Below are 21,102 nucleotides of genomic sequence, written 5' to 3' on the forward strand. Positions count from 1 at the left end.
TGTCTGAGTAGATGTCAGTTAGACTAAAACCATTCAGAACAAAGTTAACACCCTGGACCTCAGCATTCAGTGTGGAAAATGACCACAACTCATGTACCTGTAAATGACCTTTTACCTCAGCATCCACTGTGGAAAATGTCCACAACTCATGTAACAGTAAATGGACTTTTTTTGGCTCCAACACTTCTCATTTTGTATAAACAAAGTCATCTTTCATTCTCTTTTTCTTTATGTAGGCATCTCATTTTTATCTTTTTTTTTCTGAGACAGCTGCTTCATTTTACTGATAGATGTTATGTCCTCCTATAGCAAGTCAGCCTTGTTTCATTTTATGAGGATTGTTTTGTTCTACACATTTTCATTTCAAACTGGGTCTTTTTGTATGAGCTCTTTAAAATTAACTGAATTTATCTGAAGGTGCAGATCAGGCAAGAGCTTCATTGCACAAATCAGAATGGGGTTGTTCCATTGTGGAAGTTTGTTCTATCCTGAGTGCTGTTTTCTCATAATAATTGAGCACTGCCAAAACATGAATTTAGAAGGTTGTTAATGTGGTGCTAATTACTCCATTTTCATTGAATTTTAAGTTTTAAATTATTATGTTATATGCATTAGAGACAAGACACTGCCTTGACAGCAGTAATAAAAGTATCATTGCATTGGTGAGAGTGGTGTTTTCAATTTCATTACCTTTAAAAATACTCCTGATTTGTAACAGGAGGGTATCAATCTATACAATTCAAAACACTAATAGACCAGCAATCATGTTATATATTTATTTGATTAAAACCTAAAATGCATGATTTCTATTTTAATATAAATCAGTGTCTAAATGTCTATTTGGATGATTGGGAATTTTCAAGATTTATAATTAGCATCTAACAACTGCTACAAAGATATTATGAGGAAAGAAGGCATCATATGAAACAAAACAAAATGTCATTTTGCAATAACATCTGTAGTCCCTGTTTTATCCACATTGAGTTACATACATTATATGTGAGCTGCTTTTAAATCTTATCTAAGAGTGAGACAAATGTGGATCAGTTGTTTACATAAAAGAACTGACTTGAATTAACTTTTCCTAAAGATTTTTCATTATTCACTTTAATTAAAAACAATGGGAGACTAAGCTGTGTAATAAATTTTCTATTTATGATGATTAGAAATAAGTGCAATAATAACACATGGAGTAAGGTATTCGATTACGTTACAGATGAAGAAAGTAAATTTTTAGACTCTTTATACAATTATAATTTTCAGACAGAAACTATATATTTTCTAAAGCATACATATATGTTATCTCAGTAAATACCCATGAATTCTTTTCTAGACTTTTCCACATATACCTTTGTGTATACACTGACACAAAGACATTTGGGAACAAACATGAAAAACTTTATTTAACTTACAGAATGATTTATGAAGTATTTTTAAAAACACTTTAAGAAATTTTTTGTAGTCCAGTTGACATTTTGGCTATGGTTGTTAAGACTTGTGATCCAAGATGGCAGACTAGAGGGTGACTGCATCTCCCATCGCTCCAGAACCCAGGATTCAAGAAGGGGAGGCAATGAGAGACTCGGACTAACATAGAGCCTCAGGGTGAGTCTCTCCCCCCAGGTGAAGCTCACCCCAGGCGGCAGACCTGGACAGGGGCAGCTTCTCGGAGCAGGGCAGGACAACTAGAGTCTTCCCCAAGAAGCCCTGTTCCCTCCGGTGGCAAGCTCCTTCCACAGCAAGCTTCTCAGAGCAAGCCGACTAGGGAGAGCCTTTCTGCATGGAGCCAGCTCCAAGATCTGGAACCAGTGGTGGACCCCGGCCTGCAGGCAAATTCTGGGACCAGTACAGGGCAGTCAGAGACTTCCCCAAGCAGCCCTGCTCCCTCCAGCAGCAGGCTCCTTCCACAACCAGCTTCTTGGTGCAGGCTGCCCATTGAGAGACTTTCCACACTGAGCCAGCTCCAAACCCCAGACACAGTGGTGGGTCCAGCCTGCAGGTGGCATCTGGGACCAGGACAGGGCAGCCAGAAACTTCCCCAAGAAGCCCTGCTCCCTCCGGTGGCAGGCTCCTTCCACAGCCAGCTTCTTGGAGCAGTCCACCCAATGAGAGCCTTTCTGCACAGAGCCAGCCCCCAGCACTGGAACCAGTAGCAGGCTAGGGGTAGCTTTCTTCAGAAGCACTGCATTATCAAGTTCCTCAAGACTTCAGGCTACTGAAGGCTGGGAGGTGATACACTGGAAATCTACAAGGACACTATAAGCCAATAGAGGAAATCTGCAATATCTCAGAGTCCCACTGATATCTGACCAATATGAGAAAACAAGGGAAGAAAATGTCCCAAACAAACCTAGATACTATATCAATAAATCCCAATGACAGCACAGCAGAAGAAATATCAGAAAGGAAGTTCAGAATGTACATAATTAAAACAATCAGGGAAGCAAATGAGGAGATGAAAGAGCAAATGCAGGCATTGAAGGAGGAGATGAAAGAGCAAATGCAGGCATTAAATGATTGCACCAATCAACAGTTAAAAGAGCAAATACAGGAAGCAAGAGATCATTTCAATAAAGAGTTAGAGATACTGAAAAAAAAAAACCAGAAATCCTAAAAATAAAGGAAACAATAAACCAAGTTTAAAACTCCATAGAAAGCATAACCAATAGGTTAGAGCACCTGGAAGACAGAACCTCAGACATTGAAGACAAAATATTTAATCTTATAAACAAAGTTGACCAAACACAGAAGATGGTAAGAAATCATGAACAGAATCTACAAGAATTATGGGATATCATGAAAAGGCCAAATTTAAGAATTATTGGAGTTGAGGTAGGCTTAGAGAAACAAACCAAAGGAATGAACAATCTTTTCAATGAAATAATATCAGAAAATTTCCCAAATCTGAAGAATGAAATGGAAAACCAGATACAAGAGGCTTATAGGACTCCAAATATACAAAATTACAACAGACACACACCAAGGCACATTATTATGAAAACAACTAACATACAAAATAAAGACAGAATTTTAAAGGCCATGAGAGAAAAGAATCAAATTACATAAAGTGGAAAACCAATAAGAATATCAGAAGATTTTTCAATCCAGACCCTAAAAGCTAGAAGGGCCTGGAACAACATTTACCAAGCCCTGAAAGAAAATGGATGCCAACCAAGAATTTTATACCCAGCAAAACTTACTTTCAGATTTGATGATGAAATAAAATCCATCCATGATAAACAAAAGTTAAAAGAATTTACAAAAAGAAAGCCGGCATTACAGAACATTCTCAACAAAATATTCCATGAGGAAGAGATGAAAAACAACAATGCAAATCAGCAATGGGAGGAACTAGACTAAAGGAATAGCCAAATAAAGGAGAAACAAATCATTTCAAAAAGCAAAAATGAGACAAATGACTGGGAATACAAATCATATCACAATAATAACCCTGAATGTTAATGGCCTGAACTCATCAATCAAAAGACATAGACTGGCAGATTGGATTAAAAAGAAAAATCCAACAATATGCTGCCTGCAAGAGACTCATCTCATAGAAAGAGATACCCATAGACTAAAGGTGAAAGGATGTGAAAAAACATACCATGAACATGGACACAGCAAAAAAGCTGGAGTATCCATCCTCATTTCAGATAATGTGGACTTCAAGCCAAAACTAGTCAGAAGGGATAAAGAAGGATATTACATACTGCTTAAGGGAAGCATAAATCAGCAAGACATAACAATCATAAATATCTATGTCCCGAACATTGGCTCATCCATGTACATCAAACAAATCCTTCTCAATTCTAGAAATCAAATACACCACAACACAATAGTACTAGGTGATTTTAACACACTTCTCTCACCACAGGATAGATCATCCAAACAAAAATTGAATAAAGAAACCATAGATCTCAATAACACAATCAAAAATTTGGACTTAATTGGTATATATAGAATATACCATCCAACAAAGAAGGAATACACTTTCTTCTCAGCAGCACATGGATCCTTCTCTAAAATAGACCATATTTTATGCCACAAAGCTACACAACTCTTCCTCATGAATATTTTGTTGAGCAAATACAAGAAGATAGAGATACTACCTTGTATTCTATCAGATCATAATGGATGGAAATTAGAAATAAATGACAGAATGAAAAACAGAAACTTCTGCACTACCTGGAGATTAAACAATATGCTATTATATTATGAATGGATAACACAAGACATCAGGAGGGAAATAAAAAAATTCTTAGAAGTAAATGAGAAAAAAGACACATCATATCAAAATCTCTGGGATACAATGAAAGCAGTACTTAGAGGAAGATTTATCTCATGGGGTGCATTCAAAAAAAGAAGTAAAAATCAACAAATAAATGACTTAAAACTACAGCTCAAAGTACTAGAAAAAGAAGAGCAGACCAACACCAAAAGTAGTAGAAGACAGGAAATAGTTAAAATCAGAGCCAAAATCAACAAAATTTAAAAAAAGGATGAATTGAAAAAATTAATAAAAGATATAGTTGGTACTTTGAAAAAATAAATAAAATTGATAAACCCTTAGCCACACTAACAAAGAGAAAGAGGAAGAAATCTCAAATTAAATTTAAATTAAATTAAAATTTGGAATGAAAAAGGAAATATCAATACAGACACGAGTGAAATACAAGACATAATTAGAAGCAATTTTGAAAACCTATATTCCAACAAAACAGAAAACCTCGAAGACATCAAAAAGTTTCTAGAGACATATGAATTACCTAAACTGAATGAGGAGGACATACACAACTTAAATAAATCAATTTCAAGTAATGAAATAGAAGAGGTCATCAAAAGCCTACCAACAAAGAAAAGTTCAGAATCAGATGGGTTCTTAGCCAAGTTCTACAAAAACCTTTAAAGAAGAGCTCATTCCAATACTCCTCAAAGTATTCCATGAAATAGAAGAGGAGGGAACCCTCCCAAACTCGTTCTATGAAGCCAATATCACCCTGATACCTAAACCAGACAGAGACACATCGAGGAAAGAAAATTTCAGACTAATATCCTTAATGAACATCGACACAAAAATTCTCAACAAAATCTTAGCAAATCGCATCCAAAAATATATTAAAATGATAGCACACCACGATCAAGTGTGCTTTATCCCAGGGACGCAAGTTTGGTTCAACATCCAGAAATCAATAAATGTCATTCACCATATCAACAGACTTAAAGTTGAGAATCACATGATTATTTCAATAGAAGCAGAAAAAGCATCCAATAAAATACAGCATCCCTTCATGCTCAAAACTCTAGAAAAAATAGGGATAGTGGGAATATTCCTTAGCATTGTAAAGGCCATCTTCGCTAAGCCCATGGCCAATATCATTCTAAATGGTGAAAAACTGAAAGTATTCCCCCTAAAAATGGGAACAAGTCAGGGATGCCCTCTTTCACCACTTCTATTCAACATCGTCCTTAAAACTCTAACCAGAGCAATTAGACAAACCAAAGAAATTAAAGGGATATGAATAGGAAAAAAAGAACTCAAACTATCCCTGTTCACTGACTACATGATTATATATTTAAAGGAACCTGGAAATTCCACCAGGAAACTTTAAGAACTCATAAGTGAATTCAGTAGAGTAGCAGGTTACAAGATCAATGCTCATAAATCCAATGCATTTTTAGACATAAGTGATGAATCTTCAGAAAGAGAAGATAGGAAAACTACCCCATTCACAATAGCCTTAAAAAAATAAAATACTTGGGAATCAATCTCACAAAAGAGGTGAAAGACCTCTACAATGAGAACTACAGAACACTAAAGAAAGAAATTAAAGAAAACCTTAGAAGATGGACAGATCTCCCATGTTCTTGGATAGGCAGAATTAATATTGTCAAAATGGCCATACTACATAAAGTGCTATACAGATTCAATGCAATTCCAATTAAAATCCCAATGATGCACCTTACAGAAATAGTGCAAGCAATTATGAAATTCATCTGGAAGAAAAAGAAACCCAGAATAGCTAAAGCAATCCTCAGCAGAAAGAGCGAAGCAGGGGTTATCACAATACAAGATCTTCAACACTACTACAAAGCAATAGTAACAAAAATGGCATGGTATTGGCACCAAAATAGACAGGTAGATCAATGGTACAGAATAGAGGACATGGACATAAACCCAAATAAATGCACTTTTCTTATACTAGACAAATGGGCCAAAAATATGCAATGGAGAAAAGATAGCCTCTTCAACAAATGGTGCTGGGAAAACTGGAAAACCATATGCAACAGAATGAAATTAAAACCCTATCTCCCACCCTGCAAAATATCAACTCAAAATGGATCAAGGGTCTCAGATTCAGACCAGAGACCCTGCATCTTAGAGAAGAAAAAGTAGGTCCAAATCTTCAACTTGTTGGCTTAGGATCAGACTTTCTTACCATGACTCCCATAGCACAAGAAATAAAAGCAAGAATCAACAATCTGGGAGAGATTCAAACTAAAAAGCCTTCTCTCAGCAAAGGAAACTATCTGTAATGTGAAGAGAGAGCCTACACAGTGGAAGAAAATCTTTGCCACTCATACTACAGATAGAGCACTAATTTCCAGAATATATAAAGAACACAAAAACTCTACAAGAAGAATACAAATAATCCAATCAACAAATGGGCTTAAGGAAATGAACAGACAACTCACAGATGTACAAGCTATCAACAGATATATGAAAAAATGTTCAACATCTCTAGCAATAAGATGAATGCAAATCAAAACTACCCTATGATTCCATCTCACCCCAATTAGAATGGCGATTATCAAGAACACAAGCAACAATAGGTGTTGGCGAGGATGTGGGGAAAAGTTACACTCATACACTGCTGGTGGGGTTGTAAATTAGTGCAACCACTCTGGAGAGCAGTATGGAGATTCCTCAGAAATCTTGGAATGGAACCACCATTTGACCCAGCTATCCCACTCCTTGGCCTATACCCAAAGGACTTAAAATCAGCATACTACAGAGATACAGCCACATCAACGTTCATTGCTGCTCAATTCACCATAGCCAGATTGTGGAACCAACCTAGATGTCCTTCAATTGATGAATGGATAAAGAAACTGTGGCATATATATACAATGGAATATTACTCCACCATAAAGAATGATAAAATTATGGCATTTGCAGGCAAATGGATGAAATTGGAGAATATCATGCTAAGTGAGATAAGCCAATCTCAAAAAACCAAAGGACGTATGATCTAGCTGATAAGCGGATGATGACATATAATGGGGGTGGGAGGGGTTAGCATTAGTGTTAGGGTTAGGTTTAGGATTAGGGTTAGGGAGGGGGGCAAGAATGGGGGAAGGAAGGACTGTATAGAGGAAAAAGAGGGGTGGGTGGGGTGGGGGGAAGGGAAAAATGGCAGAATGAATCAAACAACATTGCCCTGTGTAAATTTATGATTACACGAATGGTATGCCTTTACTCCATGTACAGAGAATCAAAATGTATCCCATTTGTTTACAATAAAAAAAAGACTTGGAATTACAGCAGTGATTTAATTACATTTGATTGAAGGACTGTGCTTATCTTTGTCTAAAATAATGATGGGTTCAACTTGACCTTTTTAGTGTTTGAAATCAATTACTCCATCTATATTTCCTTGTAGTCATTTCATTAATGGCCTTGAGGAGGTACCCTAATTTCTGAATATAGACCTAGCTCTGACTTAAATGACTATGCCTCTGCTTAGTGAGTGTATTTAGAAAATTCCCACTCCCCTTTGTAAAATGTGTAGACAGAGGAAGAAGATGTTCCCACTGTGGCTCAGTCCCCTTCCTCTGCAAGGGCACACCAGTTCTATTTAAATGTGATGTATCAGGTGAGTACACAGAGAGGACCTGATCTGGATCATTACTCTTTTTTCACAATTCCTCTGGGTTTGAAGTTTGGAACACTGGTCTAAAAAAATCAATACTTAATTCTAATATGGAGGAAACATAAATAATTCTGTATTTTCTCTTTCTCTTTGTTCATGGTACAAGTGAGTCACATCACCAACCTTATTTTGTATTTTATTTTAGAGACAGGGTCTCACTGAGTTGCTTAGTGCCTTGCCATTGCTGAGGCTGACTTTGAACTTGTGATCCTCCTGACTCAGCCTCCCAAGCCACTGTGATTACAGGTGTGTGCCACCACACCTGGCTAATCCTGCATTCCCCTCAAAAATCTTTCTCTCTAATTTCAAACTAACAAAAAAGGTCAGAACATTGTGTTTATGCTACTCTTTTCCTTGAAGTCAAAGGAGTAATTATGTCTATAATTAGTTTATGATTTCATATAAGTATCTGTTTCTCTCTGCATTTCTATGTCATCTCTAATCTCAAAGACAAAGAGTGTTGTGTGTGTGTGTCTACTGATACATAATTGTCTATCCTTATTTTAATATGCATCCTTTCACTTCATTGCAGTTGTTTTTGGTTATAGTCTAGGCACCTTGATTTGAATAGCTCTCTCACTTTATTTTTATTTTTTATTAGTGAGTTATAGTTAAACATAATTGAGATTCATTCTTGTTTATTAGTAAATAAATATTGTGTAATTTGCTCCATTTAAGTCCCCACTACTACCCCCTTCTTTCCCCTCATCCCTCCCCAATACACTTTCTCTATTCTAGTGATCTTCCATTTATTAATTTATTTTTAAATTCATGCATTATAGTTATACATAAAAGTGGAATACATCATGATATGTTTATACAAGCACATAGCATGGTTTGATCAGTTGCATTCCATGGTTCCTCCCCATTTCCTAGTCCTCTTCCCTACCTTTTCATTTTCTTCTACTCTATGGTTCTACCTTTTATTTTCCTGAGATCCATGTTTTGAAAATTTCTCATTTCTCTCAAGTTTCTGCATGTGAGAAAAATATTCACCTTTGACTTTCTGAGTCTGCCTTATTTCACTTAGCAGGATGTTCTTAAGTTCCATCCATTTGGCAGTGCATGACAAAATTTCATTGTTTTTTATGGCTGAGTAAAACTTCCTTGGGTATATATGCCACATTTTCTTTATCCTTTTCTCTGAGGGCACCAAGGCTGGTCTCATAACTTGATAATTGTAGTTTGTGCTGCTCCAAAAAATGGTATGCATGTGTCATTATAGTTTGCTGAATTCAGTTCTTTTGGAGAAATATCGAGGAGTGGGATAGCTGTGTCATATGGTGCATTCATTAGGCTTTATTTAATTTTTATTGTAAACAAATTGGATACATGTTGTTTCTGTTTGTACATGGAGTAATGGCATATCATTTGCATATCATATATTTACATAGGGTAATGGAGTTTGATACATTCTGTTATTTTTTCCTTCCCCCCACACCTCCAACCCCCTTTTCTCCCTCTATACAGTCCCTCCCTCCTCCATTCTTGCCCCACTCCCACCACCCATTATGTGTCATCATCTGCTTATCAGCGAGATCATTTGTCCTTTGGTTTTTTGAGATTGGCTAATCTCACTTAGCATGATATTCTCCAATTTCATCCATTTGCCTACAAATGCCATAATTATATTATTCTTTATGGTGGAGTAATATTCCATTGTATATATATGCCACAGTTTCTTTATCCATTCATCAATTAAAGGACATCTAGGTTGGTTACATTTTCTGGCTATTATGATTTGAGCAGCTATGAACATTGATGTGGCGGTAACTCTGTAGTATGCTGATTTTAATTCCTTTGGGTATAGGCTATGGAGTGGGAGAGATGGGTCAAATGGTGGGTCCATTCCAAGTTTTCTAAGGAATCTCCACACTGCTTTCCAGAGTGGCTGCACTATTTGCAGCTCCACCAATGTATGAGTATGTATGAGTGTACCTTTTTCCCCACATCCTCTCCAACACCTATTGTTGCTTGTATTACAGATAATCGCCAAACTAATTGGGGTGAGATAGAATCTTGGGGTAGTTTTGATTTGAATTTCTCTTATTACTAAAGATGGTGAACATATTTTTCATATGATTGTTGATTGCTTGTAGATCTTTTTCTGTGAAGCGTCTGTTCATATCCTTAGCCGATTTGTTGATTGGGTTGTTGGTATTCTTCTTGTAGAGTTTTTTGAGTATTTTATATATTCTGGAAATTAGTGCTCTATCTGAAGTATGAGTGGCAAAATTTTCCCTCACTCTGTAGGCTCTCTCTTTGCATTGCTGATAGTTTCCTTTGCTGAAAGAAAGTTATTTGCTTTTACTTTCTCCCAGTTATTGATTCTTGCTTTTATTTCTTATGCTATGGGAGTCCTGTTAAGGAAGTCTGATCCTAAGCCAACAAGTTGAAGATTTGGACCTACTTTTCTTCTCTAAGATGCAGGGTCTCTGGTATAAATCTGAGGCCCTTGATCAATTTTGAGTTGATTTTTCTGCAGGGTGGGAGATAGGGGTTTAATTTCATTCTGTTGCATATGGTTTTCCAGGTTTCCCAGCACCATTTGTTGAAGAGGCTATCTTTTCTCCATTGCATATTTTTGTCTAGTATGAGAAAATTGTATTTATTTGGGTTTGTGCCCATGTCCTGTATTCTGTACCATTGATCTACCTGTCTATTTTGGTTCCAATACCATGCCGTTTTTGTTACTATTTCTTTGTAGCATAGTTGAATTTCTGGTATTGTGATACCCCCTGTTTTATTCTTCTTGCTAAGGATTCCTTTAGCTATTCTGGGTTTCTTATTCTTCCAGATAAATTTCATGATTACTTGCTGTATTTCTGTAAGGTATGTCATTGGGATTTTAATTGGAATTGCATTGAATCTGTATAAAACTTTTGGTAGTATGGCCATTTTGACAATATTAATTCTGCCTATCCAAGAACATGGGATATCTTTCCATCTTCTAAGGTCTTCCTCAATTTCTTTCTTCAATGTTTTGAAGTTTTCATTGTAGAGATCTTTTACCTCTTTGGTTAGATTGATTCCCAAGTATTTTTTTTATTTTTGAGTCTATTGCAAATGGAGTTGTTTTTCTCATTTCCCTTTCAGATGTTTTGTCGCTTGCATATAAAAATGCTTTAGATTTATGCGTGTTGATTTTATAGCCTGCTCTTTTGCTGAATTCATTGATGAGATCTAGAAGTTTTCTGGGGGAGTCTTTTGGATCCTCTAAATATAGAATCATATCATCAGCAAATAGTGACAGCTTAAGTTCCTCTTTTCCTATTAGTATCCCTTTAATTTCTTTAGTCTGTCTAATTGCTCTGGCTAGAGTTTTGTGGACAATGTTGAATAGAAGTGGTGAAAGAGGACATCCTTGTCTTTTTCCGATTTTTAAAGGGAATGCTTTCAGATTTTCTCCATTAAGAATGATGTTGGCCATGGGCTTACCATAAATAGACTTTACAATATTCAGGTATGTTCCTACTATCCCTATTTTTTCTAGTGTTTTGAGCATGAATGGGTGTTGTATTTTATTGAATGCTTTTCTGCATCAATAGAAATAACCATATGATTCTTATCCTTAAGTCTATTGACATGATGGATTACATTTATTGCTTTACGGATGTTAAACCATCCTTGCATTCCAGGGATGAACCCCACTTGATCATGGTGCACGATTTTCTTAATATGTTTTTGGATATGGTGTGCCAATATTTTGTTAAGGATCTTTGCATCTATATTCATCAAGGATATTGGTCTAAAATTTTCTTTCCTTTCCTTGATGTGTCTTTGCCTGGTTTGGGTATGAGGGTGATATGAGCTTCATAGAATGAGTTTGGCAGGTTACCCTCCTTTTCTATTTCCTGGAATACTTTGAGAAGTATTGGAATGAGTTCTTTGAAGGTCTTGTAGAACTCGGCTGAGAATCCATCTGGTCCTGGGCTTTTCCTGGATGGTAGGTTTTTAATGGCTTCTTCTATTTCATTGCTTGATATTGATCTGTTTAAATTGTGTATGTCCTCCTGGTTCAGTTTGGGAGGATCCTATGTCTCTAGAAATTTGTCAATGTCTTCGGTAGTTTCTATTTTGTTAGAATACAGATTTTTGAAGTAGTTTCTCATTATGTTATGTATCTCAGTGGTATCTGTCCTGATGTTTCCTTTTTCATCACAAATTTTTGTAATTTGAGTTTTCTCTCTCATTCTCTTTGTTAGTGTGGCTAAGGGTTTGTCTATTTTGTTTCATTAGTCTTTTGATGAAATTTCATACTGCTTTACAAAATGGTTGTAATAATTTGCAATTCTATCAATGGGGCTCCTGGTAAGTGAGTACTTGATTACATTAAGACACTTTTTCCATGAACCTATAGGCTATTGGAGTGGGGAAGATTTTGCTTTACTGCAGTTGCTTCTTAGGTTCATGGAATTTGAGAAAGAACTATTATTGAAAAAATGCATTATATTTATATATGAACACATATATATATATACATATATATATATGAACACAAAGACTAGAGAGTGCTAATACAAGTATGTAAGATTAAAATAAAATCAAGTTAACATGTTACCAACACAGTCAATTTGTATTGTTCTAGAGATTTTTTATGAATATACAAGCAAATATAAATGTTTTTATTTTCCTCCTTCAAAAAGTATAATATCATAACACCATTCTGTGTTATGTATTTTAAATACTTTATAGGTTTTTAAAAAACAGTGTGCCTATAATTTCATTTCAGATAAATTTTTGATTATTAACAGAAAAATTACCTATGGCTAAAAATGAAAACATAAGAAAAAAAAAGAACAAAAGACCTAAATTCTTTTCTTCCTGTTTGAGTATTTAATTTTTAAAGGATTAGTGATTTTGTTAGAATATTAGCATATCCTTTCAATTTTCCCTTCAACAAGATTATAACCACTTTCTGAAAATGAAATGTATATGCTTTTATAAATTAGCACTTGTGGAAATACCTATTATTTTTAAATATATGTGAAAGATATCATTGTGGAACTCATTATATGACATCATATATTTTTAAATAGAAAAATACTCATTTAATGAAGAATTTAAATATTCAAGAAGATGTAAAAAAGAAAGTAATAAAATTGATTTCTAATCTTAATTCCATCAAGCAGGCATCACATTAGGAAACATTATCCCATTATGTTTTTCTGTATGTGAGCAAATTGAGGCTAGAAAGAGTTTTTAAGTATGTTTTCATGAAAAAGGATCACATGGAATGTGATATTTTAAAAACAATATAAACAGTGTGGTCTGAATTTAGCAGTAACAGGTAAAAATGAAGAGAAATTGAGGGGAATTACTGAATCTCAGAATGTTTTTCACCACAAGATTTATTTCCTAACCCATCCTTTTAAGATTAAAGAATGTTGCAAAATATTAACAGTTTGGAAACTTTTTAAAGCTACATCTTATTTGATTATGGTGTTCATGGACTCTGTTTTGAGGGATGGGACATTAGTAATCTCACATTTCCTTTTTCTTTTCTTCCATAATCTCCTAATTTTTGTCAATAATAGTATGATTATTAAAGTTTATAGCATCTAAATTTGATTCTTTAATGTACCCTACACATTCTTAGCAGTATACTTCAATGGATATAGGATTTGCCACTTGTCATTTATACATTGTTTCATCATTCCTCAGGACTTTATTTTCATTCATTCTGTAACAATAGTTTTAAATTGTGATTTGTCTCTAAATAGTGGGTTTTGAAGACAGGTTCATGGGTTTTGTGGTCCCCATCATCTCTTGTACTTTAGAATGACTGCCTGCTGACTTTATACTTGATAATATCATGGCTGCACATAGGGTAACTACCTTTCCTTTAGAATTCTGTAGACACTGGTCCCATGCTTGTGGCATTCAGTGTTATGTGTAGACTTCTAGAGCTAGTTCAATTTAAAATACATTTATAGCAGGGTTCAGTGATCCATGCCTACAATCTCAGTGACTTGGGAGGCTGAGGGAGGAGGACTGCAAGTTCAAAGCAGCCTCAACAACTTAGTGAGGCCCTCAGCAAATTAGTGAGACCCTGTATCAAAATATAAAATAAAAATAAAAAGGGCTGGGGATGAGGTTCGGTGGTTAAGTGTCCCTGAGTCCAATCCCCTTTACCTCCCCAAGAAATACATGATGTATTCATATATACATTTGTAGGTGATTTTTTTATGGCCTAGAGAATAGCCTGAATTTTTCTTTCCTTAATTTTTGAATTCCAATAATTTAACTAGGATGTGTCTTAATATTTAGCATTCTGTATCAATTTGTTTCCCCTGAATACTGATGTGGTTTTTGACCTGAAGATTAATTTACTTTTTTCCATGGAATTTTATTTTTCTCAGTTTTCCACTTCAAAGATATCAATCAGAATTATTTTTGATGTTACAACTCTGTCCATCATTTTTACTTACTTTACTTCTATTGCTGTAATATATTTAAAATTAAAATATGCTCTCAACATGATTTATCAAGCCTTCTCTCTGCTAATAATTCCATTATTAGCCATGTGTATCCTATTTATTACAGTTCTGATTTAGTTCTTTATTATATAGCTTTCATTCTACATTTATTTCCTTTAACTTAGTCCCTGTTCACTGAGGGAGATGGACCCTCCTGGTTAACCACAGTACAGTGTGTCACTGGCTTTATTGTGGCCTAAATCATAGTACTTTTTTCACTTACTAATCAAACCAAATTCTTAACAGGAAATCTACCTCACTCCAAGTTGCAGCCAAACCTAGAGGAACTAACAGACTACTAAACCTAAATGAGAAATCAAGGTGATTTACTAAGGCACACTTTCATCTTTGTGGTTGAAGTCTGATATTCCATTTGAGATCCTTCCTTCCACAGTCACGGGTTTTTCCTGAGTGCACTCCAGTTCTGTGGGCACCTCTTCTGCTTGATTCAGGGGATACTCTCAGTCCCTCCCATTGGCATTCCACCCAGGGATCTACTGTGTCCCTCACAGGGGGAGACCCTGCATCCCTCAGTATCCCTCTGCATTCCCTGAAGAGACACATTCTGTGGGCCTCCCCACAGATACAGTCTATTACCTTTCTATTTTTAAGGTATTAACATTGACCCATCAAAACACTTGTGTTTTGTTTCAGCTGGAAGTAGTTCTGTGGCAGATGGAGTCTTTCTTCTTTACAGAAATTTTGTCTTTTGCTTTTTGAGATTGATTCTCTGTGTGTAACACAGGCTGGCCTGAGTATCTGGGCTTCAGTCCTCCTCCCACCTCAGCCCCTTGATTGCTGAGACAAGATGTGCCTCCACTCCCAACTATCTCACTTTTTAGCATTTTGGCCACTCCTGGAATTGTATTTACCTTGTTACCTTCCACTTTCTCACATCATTCACACAAACATAACCAGTTTAAAGCTTGTAGGGTCAAGAGAAGACTGACTGGGCATAGTGTGAATATTGTCTTCAGGATGCAGGAAACAACTTCCTGACAGACAGTTCTTTCAAAAAGCGACCCAGGGATGACACTTACAAAGAGAAGCAGAAGAGAACAAATATGCAGTTTCTGTACCACATGTGGGTTTGAATCTGGGGCTTGCTTTTTGGAGGGATCTTTGCTGTCCCTGGGGGGATTGCAGGGGCAGGCAGGTAGAATCCAAGTCACATCCACATGCAGGGCACAGTCCATGACCTGGCTGAAGAGGCTTAGTCAGCAAAGCTAGCAGTAGGATGGGATGCTCCCTGCACAAGGGCTGATGACATACCACAGGGAACCACACGTCCTGGGACTAGTCCAGAGTAGCAAGAGATAGATGACCAGAGACTGTGCTTGCAGGGAAGGCAGGGGGAGGGCAGAAGTGTGTGAGGTGGGAAGTCACCCCTGGGTGTGACCTCAATGTTTAATATCTGTCCTTCCTCTGAGGACCCACTGCAGGAAGGGACAACTTTCCCATCTGTCCTTACTTTTCATCCACAGGTTCCCTGAGAAACATTTCCTCAGTCAGTCAGAAACCTTGCTCCTCTCGAACTGAGCTGAGCCTCTCATGTCTGTAGCACCTCAAAGAACAAAGATGCCCCACCCTGCCATACCAGAGTCAGCCTGCACTGCTGACAGGCAACCCCCCTGAGTGGGAGGAGGCACAACTCACCTGTTTCTCCAGAGCACTGCAGGTGTACCTCCACATGTGCCCCCTATTGGGACTAGTACATGGGCCATGGAGCAGAGAGTGCAAGGTAGGGATAAGTGCAGTCCATGACCACATCCACCAAGGGACCTTGTGTCCCTGTTTAGAGGTGGAAGATGGGTTAATCATGGTCCCATGACCACACCAGGCCAGTCTTTACTGTTCCCTTGCTTAAAACCTGTAAGCTCATAAAAGCATGGTATAATGACCACATGAGTCCAGGGACTCCTTTGTCCTTATTTGAGAGCTATAATTTTGAACAAGCAGGTACCTCTGCTGCAGTGCAGGTAAGCATGAACACAGTGAGCTCACCTGATTTCAAGATGCTTGGAGAAAATGCTGGGTGTATAAAGGACTGACCAAACTGAGCATGTGGTCAGTGAGATTGGCATGTGGACATCAGCTGCATTGCCGAGGAGACTAAAAAAACTAAGCAAGCTGGTGGTGTGAGGGTCTTGGGAACCCTAGTGAGTTGGAGGGAAGACTGACCCACAGTGAAGAAGTTGGAAGTATGAGGGGAGTGTGGACATTTGTTGGGTGCAGGAAGGACTGATCCAGGTGCACAATCAGGAAGGTGGAGGGCAGTGGGTATACCTGCTTGGGTGTAGGAAAGATTGTCCCAGAGGAAGCAAGCAGGAAGGGGTGTGCAGACACCTGTACTGGTAAACAGAAGGATGACCACACTCAACAAGCAGGTCATGTGAAGGCCAAGGTGAATCCATCCTCTGTGTAGGGAAGACTCAGCCACAGTGAGAAAACAGGAATTGAGTTGCTTGCAGATTCCTGCTGGGGTACATGGACTATGACCTAGCTGAGCAAGTAGGCAGTGAGGGACATGTCTGAAACTGCTTGGGTACAGGGTGAATGACTCCGCTGAGCAAGAAGTTTTAGAAGACTTTGGCTACCTATTGGTATGCATGGAAGACTGAGGTACAATGTGCAAGCAGGCAGTGTGATGGGCATAGGGAATACTGGTGGGGAGCATGGAAGGCTGACCCATATTGAATCAGCAGGTAGGGTGTGGGGCATGTTCAAACATGTTTGGGAGCAGTGCAGAATGGACCCATTGAGCAAGCAGGCAGTAAGAGAGGCCTGTAAATGGTCAGTGTGTGACTGGTGAAGAACCTGCTGTGGTGCCCTGAAGACTGACCAGTTGAGTAAGCCCCCACTGTGAGGGGTTTGGCATCTTGCAGTGCAGGCAAGTCTGGCACTGTTGAATATGTGGGAACTGTGAGTGGTCTTCTTAAATGCTCTGTGGTGCAGAAATTCCTGTCCCCACTGAGGAAGCAGGCATTTGGAGGCACATGTGCAAACCTGTTGAGGTGAAGAAAGACACCCAGATGAGCCATCCTGCAGTGTGGTGGCTGTGTGGTTAACTGCTGTTGTACAGAAGACTGACCCACAGTGAGAATGCAGGAAGGTGAGGACATTGGAGAAGCCCTTGGAGTGCAGGAAGCCTGACCCAACTGATCAAATCTTCATAGGCGAGCAAGACTGAGCCAACATTGGTGGAGTGTCCAGGTAGCAGATGTACTGGACTCCAGTTAATGAACAACCACCAGCATGCTTTTAAACTTGGGTGTGCAGTAGTATCCCTGGGTGAGAGTAGGTCACAGCTGAGGAATACAGGTCTGAGGGAGATTTCAGAAGTTCCTTCCAAACCAGTGGACTGCATGGGATGCCGAGAACCCAACCTGCCCTGCCCTTCCTTTTCTTTTTGGAGTGAGAGTTTCTCTGAAGATTCAAGGACCTCCTTCTTCATGACTACAAACATGACCACCCAGACTGTTACCCATCTGGTGCCCAGTGGGTGATATGTTTGCAGAATACAGAGTATAGCCCAAGACCTCTGTATTCCATCCAAACCCCATGGGCACAGCATGTGGTTCAGATGGCACAGCTGCAACTTCTCACCACACCTGGCCTCCCAGAGCAGCACCACATTCAGTACCACAAGCCTCAAGACAGAGAGTGAGAATCCATACACCTTCAAGAAGCCTAGAAACACCACACCACTCTCAGCCTTCCAGATCCTTATGAAGACATCCATGATGGATAGAAACCATAGCATCTGGGCAGCAGCAGCTCCAGGGAACAAATCCATGACCACTCCATGCCATCCCCACAAGCCAAGCCAGGAAGAAATACCTCAACACAGCTAACATTCATAGGACCCTGTGGTCAGGAAAAGGCTAGATCAGTCTCTTTTGATGCCACCATGCCCCACTACAGAGACTACCAAGCAGTGGACAGAAGCCACTGTCACCAAGGTCAATGTCAAGCCCAGCTCAGGCCAGGGGAGAAGGAGGTAGCACAGAGTCCTTACATTTTGCAGGCCCTCATCACCCAGACCCAAGGAAGACTTTCACCACCTGTGATCACTGACATTTGGGATGCAGGCCTCCTCTGCCATCCCAGCTCATTCTTGGAGAAGACACTGCTCACTGAGGGAGATGAACCCTCCTGGTTAACCACAGTACAGTGTGTCTCAGGTTTCACTGTGGCTCAAATTATAGCATTTTATTCCCTCTAAAATGAAAGGCTTAAAAGGGATTCTACCTCAGTTCAACTTGCCCTCAAACACAGAGTTTCAAACAGAGTACTAAAGCTAAATGAGAAATCAAGGGTATTTTCTAAGGCCCACTTGCATGTCTGCTGTTGAAGTCTGAACTCCACTTTGAGGTTCTTCCTTCACTGTCACTGGTTTTACATCAGCATATAACTCTGTGGGCAACTCATCTTATTGATGCTGGAACAGTCTCAATCCCTCCAGAAGCCTCCACCCCAGAACCCACACAGCCTACTTTCATCCATCCTGCTGCTTAAGAAACTGGGAAGGATAGAACTGCACCTCCATTTAATGTGATGCCCAAAGTTAGGAGATATACTCAGTGTTCTCAGAGGCAGAGATGACTCAGTTGCAGGGTCCTGGCATCTGGATTGGAGCTCTATGCCCATGCCCCTGGCCTGGAACTCAGGGAATCATGTTGAGAACATGCTTCTGCCCTCTTGAGCTTTCCTCCCACTGGACATAAAACCCACATATATAAACCAGTGCCCACATTTTCAGTGTCATTGTGGAAACTGCACATACCTCACCTGGCATTGCCTGCTGTGCTGGTCATGCTTAGGTGAGCAAGACAGTGGGGTGAAATGGAAGGTGAAAGAGTGAAGGCAGAAATCACAGGGTCTCTTTATATGACACATAGGGAAATCTCTGTGTCTAGGAGGGAATTCTGAGTTCTCTGTGCTGGAGAATCTTGTGTCAGAAGGAACAATCTGCTGGAAGATCAGGGCTTCTGTCCTCTGGAGGACTAGTAAGATCCAGGGTGACTGTGGAAGGCATGGGGAATGTCCAAGCAGTACCAAATTGGGTCACATGTTTCTCAATTCCTCTGTCACAGCTTCCTTTCCTGAGGCCTGCAAGCACTCTCCATGAGGCAAAGAGAATGCAAGAACCTCTGCTGAGTTCAGAAGCATGGAAGCCAGCTTTCACCAGGCGAGTGGAATTTGACTTATTCTGCATACTCTTTGGACAGTTGTAAGTCCACAACTCTTGAGCTATCAGCACATCTCCCACAATGGAAATTCCATTGAAGGATTGTGCCTGGCCTCTTAGCTGAGTTCAGGGCCCCAGGTCAGTGCAGATTCCCTAGATTGGATGAAATGAATGTGCTGAGGTGAACTGAGGCACAGGCTCCTTGACTCAGCTTGTGGGAAGAGCAGGGAATCCTGGGTGGTGGTTTTCTCTTCAGCTCCTTCACTCACAGAGTCTCACTTAGAACAGGAAAGGTGGAGCATGGACTGAGTCAGGTGCTAGCAAATGGGGGATCAATGAAAGAACCCAGGCTTTGTGGAACACTCTGCTAGCTGCCAAGGTGTCAGCAATCAGACTGGTGGACTGAGGACTGTGAAATGCAGCTGAGAAAACTCTCAACTGTGTGCCTGGCTGTGGAGCCAGGGCTGAGCAGGAAGCTGACCTGTTGATCTTTATTGCAGCTGGTGACCCACGCTGAAAGATTCTGGACATGTACCATGGACACAGGTCCACCACCTAGGGCCAGGACTGCCCACATGATCCTTCTACTGATCAACTCTGAGAAGCTGACCTGGCCTGGTGAGGTGGGAGGCTTATTCAACCCATACAATCTGCATTCAGGGATGTCCCTGCCCATCAGGCCTCTGGGGTAGGTGAACCACCAGGAGCATTTTACGCTAGACTTACCCCTGATGATGATGGAACCCAGGAAATGTGGAAGAGACCCACACACCTCCTCTCTTCCCATTTCTTATTTGCCTTCATACCTGAAGGCTCCACAATCACAGTGTGGCCAACACAGTGGTGCCTAACTTGAATTGAATACAGATTTTCATCCCCTTCTTGTTTCTTCTGGTCAGTAATGGCTGTTTCTTTCATTGTCCTCTCTTTAGGCAGAAGAAACAAATGCTGGCCATCTGGATGAAGCTGGTTCTGGAGATAAATATGTGCCCATGAGCTCACTTCCCTCCATCCTGCTGGCCATGGAGAGAGCAAATGGGAATGCCCAGAATAGCCATAAGCCCAGGAGCCCAAGGAGCCCTCACTTTATCCCTCCTAACATCTAACCTACAGCTCTTCCTTCACAGAGGGACCTTGTCAGAGGAAGTGAGATCCACCCTCCTACTGAGGACCACATCTTCAAACCAGGTCACAAAGGTAAATTCTCTCTTTCCCTGTCCAATCTCTGGACAATATCTAGGCTCTGTATGCTTCATTAGGTATCAGATGGATCTTGGACTTAGGGTGAAGACATTGGGTAAATCATTGAAGCTCAATATTTTTATTTTATTTGTGAAATGGGGAAGTTCCTGTCCCTAGGCTTATGGAAGGAGAGGTCCAGGGCAGGATCTGGGACACTGCAGGTGTTCACTATAGTCAAATCTGGGCCCTGCTTGGACCAATAGGTAGGTTCCCCAGGTCCATGTCTGTGCTGCCTGACTGTGTAGACCAAGACCCATGA

The sequence above is a fragment of the Sciurus carolinensis genome, unplaced genomic scaffold (assembly GCF_902686445.1).
Source record: "Sciurus carolinensis unplaced genomic scaffold, mSciCar1.2, whole genome shotgun sequence".
Taxonomy (NCBI): domain Eukaryota; kingdom Metazoa; phylum Chordata; class Mammalia; order Rodentia; family Sciuridae; genus Sciurus; species Sciurus carolinensis.